Genomic DNA, 15,664 nt, shown 5'->3' on the forward strand with positions numbered 1-15,664 from the left:
AGGGCAGGGATGGCAAAGCTATTTGGGCTCGGGTGCACATCTGCCCACACCCATAATGCACTACCCTCCTATCCGTGCTTGTTCATAACCCTGCTGGCGCATATGCAGAGGTCTCACTGAAGCCTCCAGACTTCCGATAGGCCCGTTGGGCTGTTTTTCACTCTCCTGGGGTTCAGAAAAGCCTCCTGAAGCCTATGGAGTGCCAAAAACGTCCAACTGGGCCAATTGGAATGAATTTCTGGTTGGCCCATTTTTCACCGCCTCCAGGGTTCAGGAGGCTTTCCTGAGAATAAATCCCCTTCTGAACTCTGGGAGATAGATTCACTTAACAATCGGGTCACGAATAGAATAGAATAGAATAGAATTTTTATTGGCCAAGTGTGATTGGACACACAAGGAATTTGTCTTGGTGCATATATTGGTGCATAACTTATCAAGTACAGTGATTCTCAATTAACAACATCAATTTTTGTGCCCAATTGTGGTTGTTAGTAAAGGACTATCTATACCACCTGGGGTAGCACATTTTTTGGAGCATAAAATGCACTTTTGCCATAGTTTTCGGAGTATAAGATGCACCTTCCCCCCCCCTTTGAAAGAGGCTGAAAATTTGGGTGTATCTTATACTCTCAATGTAGGTTTTTGGAAGCCTTTTTCTCCAACCCCAAATGAGGTGCTAACAATCTTCCCAGCTCTTACCGGCTTGCAGGCTTTTTTCATTGCTACTCCTCCGAAGAATGGTTTTTTTCCAGCCCTAAGTCTTTGCAGGCTTTTTGTCATTGCTACTCCCTCCGAAGAATGGTTTTTTTCCCAGCCCTAAGTCTTTGCAGGCTTTTTGTCATTGCTACTCCCTCTGAAGAATGTTTTTTTCAGCCCTAAGTCTTTGCAAGCTTTTTGTCATTGCTACTCCCTCCAAATAATTTTTTCCAGCCCTAAGTCTTTGCAGGCTTTTTTCATTATTACTCCCTCTGAAGAATGTTTTTTTCCAGCCCTAAGTCTTTGCAGGCTTTTTTCATTATTACTCCCTCCAAAGAATTTTTTTTCCAGCCCTAAGTCTTTGCAGGCTTTTTTCATTATTACTCCCTCTGAAGAATTTTTTTTCCACCCCTAACCAATGACAGCCAAAAAAAGGCCGAAAATCAGCTGGCGCGCAATGGAGCCACCATAGGACAATGCCTCGCATGCCAGATATGGTTCCATGTGGCACCTGTGGCACATGCACCATAGGTTCACCATCACTGTTCTAGGGCAGATAATAGTTTTCATTTTTGGGGTGTGTGTGTACTCCATCTCTGGAGATTTTCAAGAAGAGACTGGACAGTCAGTTGGTCCAGAACAGGGGTAGGCAAACTTGGCTCTTCTATGACTTGTGGACTTCAACTCCCAGAATTCCTGAGCCAATCATGCTAGCTCAGGAATTCTGGGAGTTGAAGTCCACATGTTATAGAAGAGCCAGGTTTGCCTACCTCTGGTCCAGAACGATATAGGTAGTCCTTCAGTTACAACGGTTTGTTTAGGGACCATTCAAAATTCAAAATGACAATCACCCCCCCCCCCCACTTAATGGTCTTTGCAACATGCTCATGGCCATGCAATCCAATTTTGGAGGCTTGGACACATTTACGATAGATGCAGTGTCCACTTTTGCAACCTTCTCACAAGGAAAGCTTGGAGGGACCTTCTTGGTGAGCTTCTAAGACTTCTTTAGAAGATTCCGACTCTTTCAACACGGACGTTCAAAGGCCTCCTATCCCTCCCTCCTCTCCCTTCTCCCATCTGCCCTTTTCTGCGTTTTCTAGCACCCTCCGGGACCCCCCTGGCCTGTAATTTGCAGGTCTTCCAGCAACCACGTAGCTATCCTGTTTCCCCCCAAAATAAGACATTGCCCTGATAATAAGCGCAATCAGGTTTTTGAGTGCATGGCAATAAGGCCTAGGGGTTCGACAAAATATAAGGCAGGGTCTTGTTTTTGGGGAAACATGGTAGTAGACCTTCTCCAGGATTGGTCCCCAACTTGGTCTTCCAGTGGTGCCCCTATTTTCATTGAACCTGTTGAGTCCTTCCTTCTTTCCTCTCCATCTCCTTTCCTTTCTTTCCTTCCTTCCTTCCTCTCCATCTCTTCTGGTTTCCTTGTCCTCTTTCCTTCCTCGCTATCTCACCTTCCTTCCTTTCCTTTGCCCTCCTTTCTTCTCTATCTGTCCTCCCTCCCTCTCCATCTCCTTCTTTCCTTGCCCTTCCTTCCTTTCCATTTCTTCTGGTTTCCTTGCCTTCCTTGCTATCTCTCCTTCCTTCCTCTCCATCTCTTCTTTCCTTGCCCTCCTTCCTTCCTCTCCATTTCACCTTCCTTCCTCTCCACCTCTTCCTTCCTTCCTCTCCATCTCTTTTTTCCTTGCCCTCCTTTCTTCTATCTCACCTTCCTTCCTTCCTCTCCATCTCCTTCCTTCCTCTCCCCGTTCAACAGGCCCGTGCTCCAGAAACCCATCTCTTCTCTAGAGACTCTATCTCGCCCACGGCCGGTCCCGTAGCCCGCGGGACTCCCTCCCACCTTCCAATACGGCGTGGGGGGGGGGGGGCGAGCGCGCGTGCAATCCCCACCCAGCAGCTGCGCGCAGCCCCTCCAGCCCCCCGCCTCGCCCCTCGAACCGTGCAGGCAACCTGAGACCTTGCAGAAGGGCGGCACCGAAGTCCAATCGTCCAATCAATCAATCAATCAATCAACCCCCCCACCCCGCCAGCGATGGCAAAGCGGAGCGCGCAGCCCGGACCGAGCCTTCCTCCCTGCGCGCCCCCTCCCTCTGCACCAACGGCCGCCGCCGCTCGGCTGTTCCATTCCGAGCCCCCCCTCCCGCCGCCGCAGTTTCCCAAGGTTTTCTCTCCCTCTCTCTCTCTCTTGCGCATTCGGGGCTCATTTGCCTACGCCCGCCCCCCGCGGCCCGCCATTGGCCGCCCTCGCCCCAGCCCGCGCGGGGACTGGCCGAGAGGCGCCGTCGCTCAAAACCGCCCGGCCGCCCTCAGCGCTCGCCGTAGCCTTGAAAGCCTCGCCGCCGCCGCTTCTCGCCCACCCCGAAGAAGCAACGCCGGCGTCCCGGGGCGGCGGCGGCGGCGGGGGGAGAAGCGGGGCCGTTCCGTCTTTCTCGGGTGGGGGACCGCGCAGGTGCTGGGGGGGGCGGCCGCCCCTCCCTCCTTCCCTCCCTCAGGCAGGTGAGGCAGCCCTCCCCCGCACTTGACTGACAGGTGGGGGTGGGTCCAATCCTCGCGCAAGATTCTGCCCCGCCCCTCCTCTAACCCCCCCACCCCGCTCCTCGCCGTTGCTCTCCCCCCTTCCTTGTTTGGCAGGCGTGTCGTTGCAGGTCTGTCTCTCCTCGACCCCCTCCCCTCGTTTGCAACCCCCTCCCCAACCCTCGCCCACTCGGGGCACCTCCTTCGCTACGGACCCCCCCTCTCGCTCCCCGGGGTTGGGTCTCTTCGGCCACTCGGGGAGGGAGGCAGGATGGCGTTGCCATAAGGAGGGGAGGCCCCTGGTGGGTTTCATTGCCCCCCCCCAGAGTGGCTTTTGGCCTGGGGTGTATGGGGATATGTGTGAGGAGGGGGCGGGAGGGGGGGGAGGATCACTAGTGAGCCGTGGGGGTTATAGTTGGGTTAGGTTGTTGGGTTGGATTGGGGTGTATGGGGGATCACTGGTGGGATATGGGGGGGAGCTTCTGGTTGGGTTGGGCTTTTGGGTTGGGTTGGGTTGGGTTTGGTATTGATTGAGTTGGGTTGTATGTGTGGGGATAGGGGGAGGATCACAGGTGGGCTGGGGAGGCTTCTGGTTGGGTTGGGTTTTTGTATTGGGTTGAGTTGGGGTGTATGTGTGGGGAGGGGGGAGATTACTGATGGGCTAGGAGAGCTTCTGATTGGGTGGGGGTTTTGTATTGGGTTGAGTTGGGTTGTCTGTGTGGGGATGGGGGAGGATCACTGGTGGGTTAGGGGGGCTTCTGTTTGGGTTGGGTTATTATTATTATTATTATTATTATTATTATTATTATTTATTGGATTTGTATGCCGCCCCTCTCCGCAGACTCGTATTGGTTTGACTTGGCTTGTTGAGTTGAGTTGAGTTGGCTTGTATTGGGTTGAGTTGGCTTGTATTGGGTTGGGTTGGCCACCCATCTCATCCAAGAATCTCTGGGTAGCTGACAACAGGCATAATTCCTATTATGGTTATTCTTTATTCTTTATTATGTTATTAATTGGATTTATATGCTGCCCCTCTCCGAGGACTCCAGGGATTCTCAACCTGTGGTCTACAGACCCCTGGGGGCAATAGGATTCCTCAGGGGCTTACAATGTTATAAATGTAATTCTTGAGTCAAGTCTTGGTGGTCCATGGGCCTCCAAAGGTATTTAAAAGCACGGGGGGGGGGGAGGTTGCCGTGGTGAAGAAAAGCTTCAGAGCCACTACTGGATTCCAGTCTTCTTGTTTGTCTTCTTTCTGTATTGTCTTGTGTTAATATTATTTGGGCTAATATTAATATTATGGGTGTTGCATCTATCTGGGTGGTTGGATCCTATGCTCATTTGCTTAAGGAGCATTTCAGGTCGTCAAGTTCAGGGTTTTGATCTGATTTATTTTTACAAAGCTGATGCACCCAGCTAGTCGGTTTACGCAAGTTACTCTGGGGTGGTGTGTTGGGGAGTCTGTCTGTGCCTGGACCTGTGTAATATTTGCAAGGCAGACTTTGTAGATTTCGGTGTAAAGTTTGGGTGGGCCAAGGTGTGTTGGTCATTCAGTTGGTTGGTGGGCTTCTGTAGGAAGTGGCATTGCTGTTTGTGTTGGTTGGCTTCGATTGGTCAGCTCTCTCATCCAAATGACTCTGATTGGCTCAGAATAGCCATAAATATCATTGTATATTCTAATATTCTTCTGTATTTTTCTACATTTTTTTGTCTTCTCTTTCTTCTACTCCTTTTTTCTCCTCCTCTTCTTTTTCCTTTTTCTAATCATTCTCCTTTTTGTCTTCTTCCTCCTTCTCCTTTTTAAATTTTTATTTCTGCTACACCTGTTCCTTAGTTGGATTTTTTTTCTTCCTCTTTTTCTTCTTTCATTTTTCTTTTTCTTATTTGTTTGTTTTTCTTTCCTATGTTTATAATAGAATAGAATAGAATAGAATTCTTTATTGGCCAAATATGATTGAACACACAAGGAATTTGTCTTTGGTGAAGATGCTCACAGTGTATATAAAAGACAATATACATTTGTCATAGGGTAAAAATAAGCAATCAGGAAATAATATTACTATAAATCATAAGGACACAAGCAACTAGTTGCAGTCATAAAGTGGGAGGAGATGGTGATAGCAACAATGAGAAGACTAATAGTAATAGCAATGCAGCCTCAGTAAATAGTTTGACAGTGGTGAGGGAATTATTTGTTTAGCAGAGTGATGGCGTCTGGGAAAAAACTCCTTGTGTCTAGCTGTCTTGGTGTGCAGCACTTTGTATTGTCCTTTTGAGCATAGGAGTTGAGATATTTTGTGTCCAAGAGGCAAGGGGTCAGTAAATATTTTTACGGCCCTTTTTGATTCGTGCAGTATCCAGGTCCTCAATGGAAGGCAGGTTGGCAGCAATTGTTTTTTCTGCAATTCTGGTTCTCCTCTGAAGTCTGTGTCGGTCTTGTTGGGTTGCAGAACCAAACCTGACAGTTAAAGAGGTGCAGATGACAGACTTCTTTCTTTCTTTCTTTCTTTCTTTCTCTCTCTCTCTCTCTCTCTCTCTCTCTCTCTCTCTCTCTCTTTCTTTCTTTATTTCTCTTTCATTCATTCTTTCTCTCTCTCTCTCTTTCTTTCTTTCTCTTTCATTCATTCTTTCTCTCTCTCTCTCTTTCTTTCTTTCTCTTTCATTCATTCTTTCTTTCTTTCTCTTTCATTCTTTCTTTCTTTCTTTTGTTATTTATTTCTGTTGCACCTGTCTGTGACCCCTGTCAGAAAGACCAGTTTTACAATGAATCCTAGTCCTATAACAGTTCATTTAGTGACCAGGAAAGAGAAGAGGAAGGTGTCTTCCCGGCCTTGAGTTCTTTGTAAGAACAATAAAGTCAGAATACAAATAAATATGTTACAGGTAAACAAATTAGAATCATAATATATCAAATCGGCCACGCCTCATTACCTGTCCATCCATCCTAATGAGCACATTTTCTTCCTGTGAACTTTATGGCTAAATTGTTTGTATATATATCCTTAGGTGTCCTTTAACTCCATCCTCTCTGAAATTCCCAAAGTGATGGATAAGACATCTCCGTTTTTTAGAATTTGATAGACTTGGAGGCCTACATATTTTATTAATATGTTCTGGACACCTAATTCTCTAATACCCAAATCTATCTGTATATCATAGTGGGTTATCTGTTTTTTGTGACATTGGGTTTCAGTCTGTGGTCTACATCTTAGGCTGTTTTCATTTGTGTCAAAATAGTTAACCTGGACATCTCATTCTCTAATATCTGAATCTACCTGTATGTCATAGCAGGTTATCTGTTTTTGTGACATTGGGTTTCAGTCCGTGGTCTACATCTTAGGCTACTTTCATTTGTGTCAAAATAGTTAAGGAGCCTATATCATATTTGATATGATATACAGCGGTACTTCTACTTACGAACTTAATTTGTTCCGTGACCGGGTTCTTAAGTAGAAAAGTTTGCAGGAGGAAGCAATTTTTCCCATAGGAATCAATGTAAAAGCAAATAATGCATGCAATTGGGGAAACCACAGGGAGGATTGAGGCCCTGTTTCCTCCCAGGAGATTCCTAGAGAGGCCCCACAGAGGCTTCTTCCTGCCTTTTCCAGTGACAGTTTTGGAGGTTCAGGTTTGTAAGTGGAAAATGGTTCTGGAGAAGAGGCAAAAGAAGAAGAATGACTGTGGGATCCATGATGCTTGGTGGTTTTCTTGCAGACGTTTCATTACCCAGATAGCTGACATCATCAGGGCTAGAAGGCAGTGTGGTTTGTGGAATTAGAAGTTTAGTTTAGTTTAGTTTAATCAGATTTGTATGCCGCCCCTCTCCGCAGAAGAAGTGGAGGAGGCCTGTAGTGTTCTTAGTGTTCTTTGAGCTTGGTAGGTTTTTTACTAAACTAGGTAACCTCATCAGTGTCAGCCATGGTTGGTGTTTTTTCTTTCTTTCTTTCTTTCTTTCTTTCCTCTCTCTCTTTCTTTCCTTCTTTCTTTTCTTCCTTTTCCTTTGGCGCATCACCGCCTGACCATGTTAATCAATGCTTTAATGTCCCTTTAATGCCACTGGAAACCTTTGCTTGGTTCAGGGCAGCCTCTCTTGGCTTCTTTCTTTCTTTCTTTCTTTCTTTCTTTCTTTCTTTCTTTCTTTCTCTCTCTCTCTCTCTCACTCTCTCTCTCCTTCCTTCCTTTATTTCCTTCCTTCTGTTCGTCCATCTGTCTGTCTATCTATGTCTGTCTGTCTGTCTGTCTATGTCTGTCTGTCTGTCTGTCTGTCTGTCTGTCTGTCTGTCTGTCTATCTATCTATCTATCTATCTATCTATCCACACACGCATGTAAAATTCCCTCTGAAGGTAGACTGATGAAGGGAATATAACTCTGTTTGTAGCTAATAATCCAAGGAAAGGTGGATTATTCATATCTTTTTGTATTTTCATGAGCACTGAGCCAGTTTTTTTAATCCGTTTTATTCACTGGATGCATGAATTTGCATTTTCTTATTTGGTTTCCAACGTGAGTCAGCACAATGCAGGCTTGTTGTTTCAAGGAAATGTTTGCCTTCCTAGCCTTGACTGATACGTTAACTTTGTATCATTCCTGTGAGTAATGGCAATAGTATGTTTTGCCCATTGTTTGCAAGAAGTTTGGGAACAACATAGAGACAAACTTACAAAGAAAGAACACACACACATAAACACACTCAGTGGATATTTGTTAAGGGGACCGACAGCCTTTTAAAAGTGTTGGCTTCACGTCTTTGCTTAGAGATTATGAATAAATCTGTTTTGTCCTACTCATATTTTTCACGCCCTTTCAAAAGTCAGAAATGGTTACAAGAAATCACAGGTATAGCCATTGATTTTACACCAGATTTCTTTTTATTAGGCCTTATTAGAGCATCATGTGTTTTACTGAAAGAGTAGTAGATGCTTGGAACAAACTTCCAGCAGACGTGGTTGGTAAGTCTACAGTAACTGGTACCTTTTCCTGGACCCTTTTCCTTGGTAGGGAAAGCGAGTAGGATGCTTGGCTACATAGCTAGAGGTATAACAAGCAGGAAGAGGGAGATTGTGATCCCGCTGTATAGAGTGCTGGTGAGACCACATTTGGAATACTGTGTTCAGTTCTGGAGGCCTCACCTACAAAAAGATATGGATCAAATTGAACGGGTCCAAAGACGGGCTACAAAAATGGTGGAAGGTCTTAAGCATAACACTTATCAGGAAAGACTTCATGAACTCAATCTGTATAGTCTGGAGGACAGAAGGGAAAGGGGAGACACAACTGAAACATTTAAATATGTGAAAGGGTTAAATAAGTTTCAGGAGGGAAGTGTTTTTCATAGGAAAGTGAACCCAAGAACAAGGGGACACAATCTGAAGTTAGTTGAGGGAAAGATCAAAAGCAACATGAGAAAATATGATTTTACTGAAAGAGTAGTAGATCCTTGGAACAAACTTCCAGCAGACGTGGTTGGTAAATCCACAGTAACTGAATTGAAACATGCCTGGAATAAACCTATATCCATCCTAAGGTAAAAGCCAGGAAATAGTATAAGAGCAGACTAGATGGACCATGAGGTCCTTTACTGCTGTCAATCTTCTATGTTTCTATGTTTCTATATGTTAAAAATGTAAAATATCTTATACTGCACATTGTAACAGCTGCAAGAATTGCTTACGCGCAAAAATGGAAGAACCCACAGACACCCGACGATTAGGAAATAATTAAAAAAAATATGAATGTGCAGAAATGGACAGATTAACTGTGAAGTTAAATACGGTACATCAAAAGGACTCTGATTGTCATTCAATCTGGACAAAGTGATACAAATGGACACAAGAAAATGCAAATTCACAGTAAGAGATGGAACATTACAAAGAATTATATGTACAGATGTGTAAATATTGAAAATATCGATATGAATGTAAATATATGGATGTTGACCCAGCTGTAAGTACAAAAATGAAAATATTCATTAAAAATCAATATGTATATACATTATTTTTTTTAAAAGTGAGAAATTCATAGACTGATTAAAAGGAGCATTTTGAAGCCGTAGGAATTTATTTATTTATTTATTATTCTATTTTTTTATGCTGCCCTTCTTCTTAAACTCAGGGCGGCTTACAACATGTTAGCAGTAGCACTTTTTTAACAGAGCCAGCCTATTGCCCCCACAATCCGGGTCCTCATTTTACCCACCTCGGAAGGACGGAAGGCTGAGTCAACCTTGAGCCGGTGGTGAGATTTGAACTGCTGACCTGCAGATCTAGCAGTCAGCTTTAGTGGCCTGCAGTACTGCGCTCTACCTGCTGCGCCACCTCAGCTCAACTAGCTGCTCCAACCCCCGTACTGTTATTCTGTGATTAATTTTGCACCCACGCTGTCCTTGACTTAAGACCGTTCTTTTAGGAACAACGACACTGGAAAGCAAAGTGACTTAAAATCAGTCCTTGTACTTGCAACCGTCATAGCATCCCACAGTCAAATGATCAAAGCTTAAAACTTGTCAAAACTGGCCTGGATTTTTGACGGCTGTAGGGGGTTAGGGTCTGATGGCCCCAAGTCTGGTGGCACAGATAGGTCTTTAAACATTTACGGAAGGCGAGGAGGGGCGGGCTGATTCCAGAGGGCCGGGGGCCCCACAGAGAAGGCCCCACCAAGCAACATTGTCTAGTTGACGTGACCTGGAGAAGGCCGATTTTGTGGGACCTCACCGGTTGCTGGGACTCATGCGGCAGAAGGCGGTCCCGTAGGTAAACTGGTCCGATGCCCTGTAAGGGCATCATAACCAACACTTTGAATTGTGTCCGGAAACCAATCAGCAGCCAGTGCAGTCCGCGGAATGCTGGAGAAATATGGGTATGCCTTGGAAGGCCCATAACCGCTCGCACGGCTGCAGTCTGGACGGTTTGAAGTTTCTAAACACTCTTCAAAGGTAGCCCCATGTAGAGAGCTTTGAAGTAGTCAAACCTCGAGGTGATAAGAGTATGAGCGACTGTGAGAAGAGGCTCCCTGTCCAGATAGGGCTGCAACTGGTGCACCAGGTGAACCTGGGCGAACACCCCCCTCGCCACAGCTGAAAGATGATGGTCCAATGTCAGCTGTGGATCGAGGAGGACGCCCAAGTTGCGGACCCTCTCTGAGGGGGTCAAACGTTTGCTTTTGCTTTAAAACCACAGTAATTTGCTTAATGTCCATGGCAATAGGGTCATAACATTATGCCTGACTCCCTTAACAATTGTTCTGTTTAACCACCAAAACAGTGGAGCCTTTTGGTGTGTTTCCTTAAGGCAAGAGAAAGAATTCAAATGTTATTGAATGTAGAGCACATGATTGCAATGGTAGACTGTAACAGCTGGAATTTAATTTGGAATTTGCTTTACATTTGTGTATATGTGAGTGTGCGTTGATGGCACTCTTGAAAAAGACGATATTGTGGTAGAGCTATAATTATTTGCATCCTTAAGAGACCAATCAGATGAATTTTTAATGGATGGTGCAGTTTCCAGCCTGCCAGAATTGGAATTCGGAACATCTTTTTTATGATAAGGGTTTTTATCTGTTTTTAATATTGGATTTGTATATTGTGTATTGTGTTGTGAGCTGCCCCGAATCTTTGGAGAGGGGCAGCATACAAATCTAAATAATAATAATACAATAATAATAATAATAATAATAATAATAATAATAATAATAATAATAATATTAATAATTAATAATAATAATGAATAATAATCTTGAAATCCTTGCTACTGTAAAGCGTCTTGGAACGAGTTGGGGATAACAATTTATATTTTCAAATTTAAAAACAAAGCAATGGGAAGACAGGGTGTGATAACACATTTAGTTCCAGGGCTTGTTGACAAGAAAAGCTGTCTAAGTATAGTTTGGAAGGGAGCGTTTAATTTAGGGTTTTGTCAGTCGTGTTATTTTTAAGCTGAATGCCTTGCAGTCGGCAGTGGAGGGTCACTGCATTTAGTAGGATCATTAGGAATTTGTATATACTGTATTATTTGTGGGGCCCAAATTAGCATCAGTGGAAGTTACACTGCAGAGCTCCGAATCTTTAATCACAGCTAGCATTTGAAAACGTATGTCTGCCTGAATCTGTTGAAGGTTTATGTGGTCTCTGGGGGTTTCCTAAAATGGATGGATGGGAGGGAGGGAGGGAGGAAGGAAAGGAGATGGGGAGAAGATGGGGAAGGAAGAAGGGATGGGAAGAAGAGAGGAAGGAAACAAGGAATGGGATGAAGAGAAAGGGAAGGGAGGAGACTGAGAAGAGGGAGGAAGGAATGAGATGGGAAGAAAAGAGGGAGTGAGGGAGGGGAAGAAGAAAGGGAGGGAGGAGAATGAGAAGAAGAAGAAGAAGAAAGAGGGAGGAAGGAAAGGGAAGAAGAGAGGGGGGCAGAAGGAGAATGAGAAGAAGAAGAAAGGATGGAGATGGGAAGAAGAGAGGAAGGAAGGAATGAGAAGAAGAGAAAGGCAGGGAGGAGAATGAGAAGAAGAGGGAGGGAAGGAGGAGATGGGAAGAAAAGAGGGAGGGGGAGGAAGGAAGGAAGGAAGGAAAGGGAAGAAGAGAAAGGGAGGGAGGAGAATGAGAAGAAGAAGAAAGAGGAAGGAAGGAGATGGGAAGAAGGGAGAAGGGAGGGAGGGGAAAAAGAGAGGGAGGGAGGAGAATGAGAAGAAATAGGAAGGAAAGAATGGGAAGAAGAGAGAAGGAGGCAGGAAGGAAGAATGCGAAGAAGAATGGAGGAAGAAAGGAAGGAAATGAGATTAAGGAGAGGAGGGAGGAAGGATGGGAAGGAGAGGGAGGGAGGAAAGAAATACTGTATACATATACTGTACTGCTTTGGAATCATTTCATATGTGATAGAATGGTTGATGTTTGTTGACAAGGTACCTTGTTTTATAAATGGGGATATATTATTTTATAGGCCATCGTTATGAATTAATAGATGTGAATTCAGGGATGTTTAAACAAGGCGGAGAAGCTGATTTGTGTCTGAATTTAGTTTTGTTTTCTTACCTGTTGTGAGGCAGTCGACCAGTGCAAAGATTATGTCCCTTTGAATAGAGAGGAATTGGAGCCGTAAATTTTAATACCGACATCCCTGTGATTTGTAAAATAAATTTGCCTGCCAGGTTGAAGATAATTTACTTGGTTTGAGTAGGGGATGGGAGGAGAGGAGTTCTGTATTTGTGTTTTCAGGGTACTGTATAATACCAAAACAAAAAAACGGTGAATCACCATCACTCTCAGCCAGAGAGTTGGGGCTGTTATTTTGTGCAACCTCTGGCATTTCTGAAGAATTGAGCACAGGGCTACTTGGATGACTCCATGTCACGAATATTCTATAATTGTGAAACATGAGGACTATCCATGGCGTTTCATGGTCTGCTGAGCGAGCCAGTGCAACGGTGTGTTTTTAACAGGATAAATTTTGCAACCTGCAAATGTCATCTTGTGCAAAGGAGCAGCTATAACCTGGCCACTTAGGAAAAAAAAAAAACCAACGTCGAAAAGAAGAGAGTACAGCGGATCCTAGAACTGCGAAATTTGTAGCTTGTGGGAATATCCACAAGCCAAAAGCCTTGAATTTATTCGTCGTGCTGAAATTTGAGATAATCTCCCTTGCATGTGAGTTCATTTACTGGGAAATCATCAAAGGATTTCAGTTTAAAAAAAAAATCTCAGTCCGGGTTGCTGTGAGTTAAAAGTGGCTTTTAAATTTTATTTTATTTTATTTTTTTATTTTATTTGCTTTGTCAAGTACGTGTTGGTGGTATACAAAGATATAATATTTATATACATGATGCTTGTAAAAGAGAAATATTAGGACAGGGGACGGAAGGCACGCTGGTGCACTTATGCACGCCCCTTACTGACCCCTTGGGAATCGGGAGAGGTCAACGCTGGATAGCCTAAGAGTAAAGTTTTTGGGGTTAGGTGATGATACTACAGAGTCAGGTAGTGAGTTCCATGCATTAACTACTCGGTTACTAAAGTCGTATTTCCTGCAGTCGATTTTAGAGCGGATTACTTTAAGTTTGTATCTGTTGTGTGCTCGTGTGTGGTTGTGATTGAAGCTGAAGCAGTCGTTGACGGGAAGGACGTTGTAGCAGATGATTTTATGGGCTATGCTTAGATCATGTTTAAGACGACGTAGTTGTACGCTTTCTAAGCCTAGGATTGTAAGTCTAGTTGAGTAGGGTATTCTGTTGCGAGTGGAGGAGTGGAGGGCTCTTCTAGTAAAGTATCTCTGGACGTTTTCTAGGCTGTCTATGTCCAAAATATGCGGTGCAGGTTCTAGACAGATGAGCTTTATTCAGGGATTGGTCTGGCGAAAGTTTTATATGCTCTGGTTAGTAGTGTGAGATTAACAAAGTAGAAGCTACGTAGGATTAGGTTAACAACTCTTGAAGCCTTTTTGGTGATGTTGTTGCAGTGGGCTTTGGCACTTAGGTCATTTGATATGAGTATTCCAAGGTCTTTTACGGAGTGAGAGTTGTCTGTAAGGTCTTGTTTGATTCCAGTGGAATTGAGGAGAGTTGTTACATAGAAACATACCGTAGTAGACTGACGGCAGAAAAAGACCTCATGGTCCATCTAGTCTGCCCTTATATTATTTCCTGTATTTCATCTTAGGATGGATATATGTTTTTCCCAGGCATGTGTAAATTCAGTTATTGTGGATTTACCGACCACGTCTGCTGGAAGTTTGTTCCAAGCATCTACTCCTCTTTCAGTAAAATAATATTTTCTCACGTTGCTTCTGATCTTTCTCCCAACTAACCCCAGATTGTGTCCCCTTGTTCTTGGGTTCACTTTCCTATGAAAAACACTTCCCTCCTGAACCTTATTTAACCCTTTCACATATTTAAATGTTTTGATTGTGTCCCCCCTTTCCCTTCTGTCCTCCAGACTATATAGATTGAGTTCATTAAGTCTTTCCTGATAAGTGTTATGCTTAAGACCTTCCACAATTTTTGTAGCCCGTCTTTGGACTTGTTCAGTTTGATCCATATCTTTTTGTAGGCGAGTTCTCCAGAACTGAGCGCAGTATTCCAAATGGGGTCTCACCAGCACTCTATACAGCGGGATCACAATCTCCCTCTTTCTGCTTGTTATACCTCTAGCTATGCAGCCAAGCATTCTACTTGCTTTCCCTACCGCCTGACTGCACTGTTCACCCAGTCAGAAATCGCTACCCCTAAATTCTTCTCTTCTGAAGTTTTTGCTAGCACCGAACTGCCAATACAATATTCAGATTGAGGATTCCTTTTCCCCAAGTGCATTGTGCTACCCTAGATAGGATAATAAAAGGAGATATTGATCACATAAGCTCTTCCTTGTGGAATCAATACTTCAAAGGACCTAGAGCCATTGGGAGCAGTGAAATAGACGATGCTATCCCGTCGGGTAATATAAATGTAAATTAATTGTTATTTATGGCCGTACACCTGAACTTTGTGGCTACGGTTAATCAGACGCAAAGTACAGAAGAGTATTTTTACACGGATCCAGAAAACACTTTGCTGAAATAGATTACTGGATGTTTGGCACTGGGTGACCTTGGGGGGAAGATAAATTCAAGAAGGCCACAGCTGCATCCAATTTTGGCCCCCACACTATAACAACAGATGTTGAGACTCTAGAAAGAGTGCAGAGAAGAGCAACCAGGATGATTTAGGGGACCGGAGGCTAAAACATACGGTTGCAGGAACTGGGCATGGCTAGTTTAGTGAAGAGAAAGACCAGGGGAGACATGAGAGCAGTCTTCCAATATTTGAGAGGCTGCCACAGAGAAGAGGGGGTCAAGCTATTCTCCAAAACACCTAATTGAATTGTTGTAAATTGAGGATTTTCTGCAAAGGAAGTCTCTCTCTCTCTCTGTCTCTCTGTCTCTCTCTGTCTCTCTGTCTCTCTCTGTCTCTCTCTGTCTCTCTGTCTCTGTCTCTCTCTCTCTGTCTCTCTCTCTCTCTCTGTCTCTCTCTGTCTCTCTCTGTCTCTCTCTGTCTCTCTCTGTCTCTCTCTGTCTCTCTCGCTCGCTCTGTCTCTGTCTCTCTCGCTCGCTCTCTGTCTCTCTCTCTCTCTGGTATCATTCTTCCCCCGAATGTTAAAAATAGTAAAAGTGAACCAAACCAAATTGAATAAATTAAAATGTTCTTTCAGGCAGATCCAAATTCAACGTTTCCGTAGCCGAAAACAGATGTCTGCAGAAAACCCAGTTCTGTTCGGCTCGAATAAAACAGGAAGATACGAGTGGATTATTTGAAACCTTGAGTTTCAAGTGAACCATTATACGGGCACCTGTGCGGCTCGGAAAAGAAGAAACCACATTTTCACAGTTCATTGCTTTAGAAAAACACCCCTTTCTTAGCAGCTGCTCCCTCTGTGCTATTCATAGAGAGCTGCTGACATTCGCCGGTCCAGCCGCTGTCACCATA

At 44.2% G+C, this 15,664-nt stretch overlaps 2 protein-coding genes across 5 annotated transcripts in view; both read left to right on the top strand.

Moving 5' to 3' along the window:
• The window catches only part of ZBTB43 (zinc finger and BTB domain containing 43), a 50,607-nt gene extending 43,722 nt beyond the window's left edge, over positions 1–6,885 (top strand). Inside the window, exon 3 of the transcript XR_011559683.1 lies at positions 6,764–6,885. The gene's annotated coding sequence lies outside the window, so the exon portion shown is untranslated. The remainder of the gene's footprint in view (positions 1–6,763) is intronic.
• RALGPS1 (Ral GEF with PH domain and SH3 binding motif 1) overlaps positions 2,997–15,664 on the top strand; it is a 163,529-nt gene continuing 150,861 nt past the window's right edge. For 2 of the 4 annotated variants that reach the window (XR_011559682.1, XM_070758549.1), the window contains exon 1: positions 3,014–3,201. The gene's annotated coding sequence lies outside the window, so the exon portion shown is untranslated. Of the gene's footprint in view, positions 3,202–15,664 lie in introns of all 4 variants that reach the window. The other 2 variants (XM_070758546.1, XM_070758548.1) reach the window with 2 other exon arrangements.

The sequence above is a fragment of the Erythrolamprus reginae genome, chromosome 8 (assembly GCF_031021105.1).
Source record: "Erythrolamprus reginae isolate rEryReg1 chromosome 8, rEryReg1.hap1, whole genome shotgun sequence".
Classification (NCBI taxonomy): domain Eukaryota; kingdom Metazoa; phylum Chordata; class Lepidosauria; order Squamata; family Dipsadidae; genus Erythrolamprus; species Erythrolamprus reginae.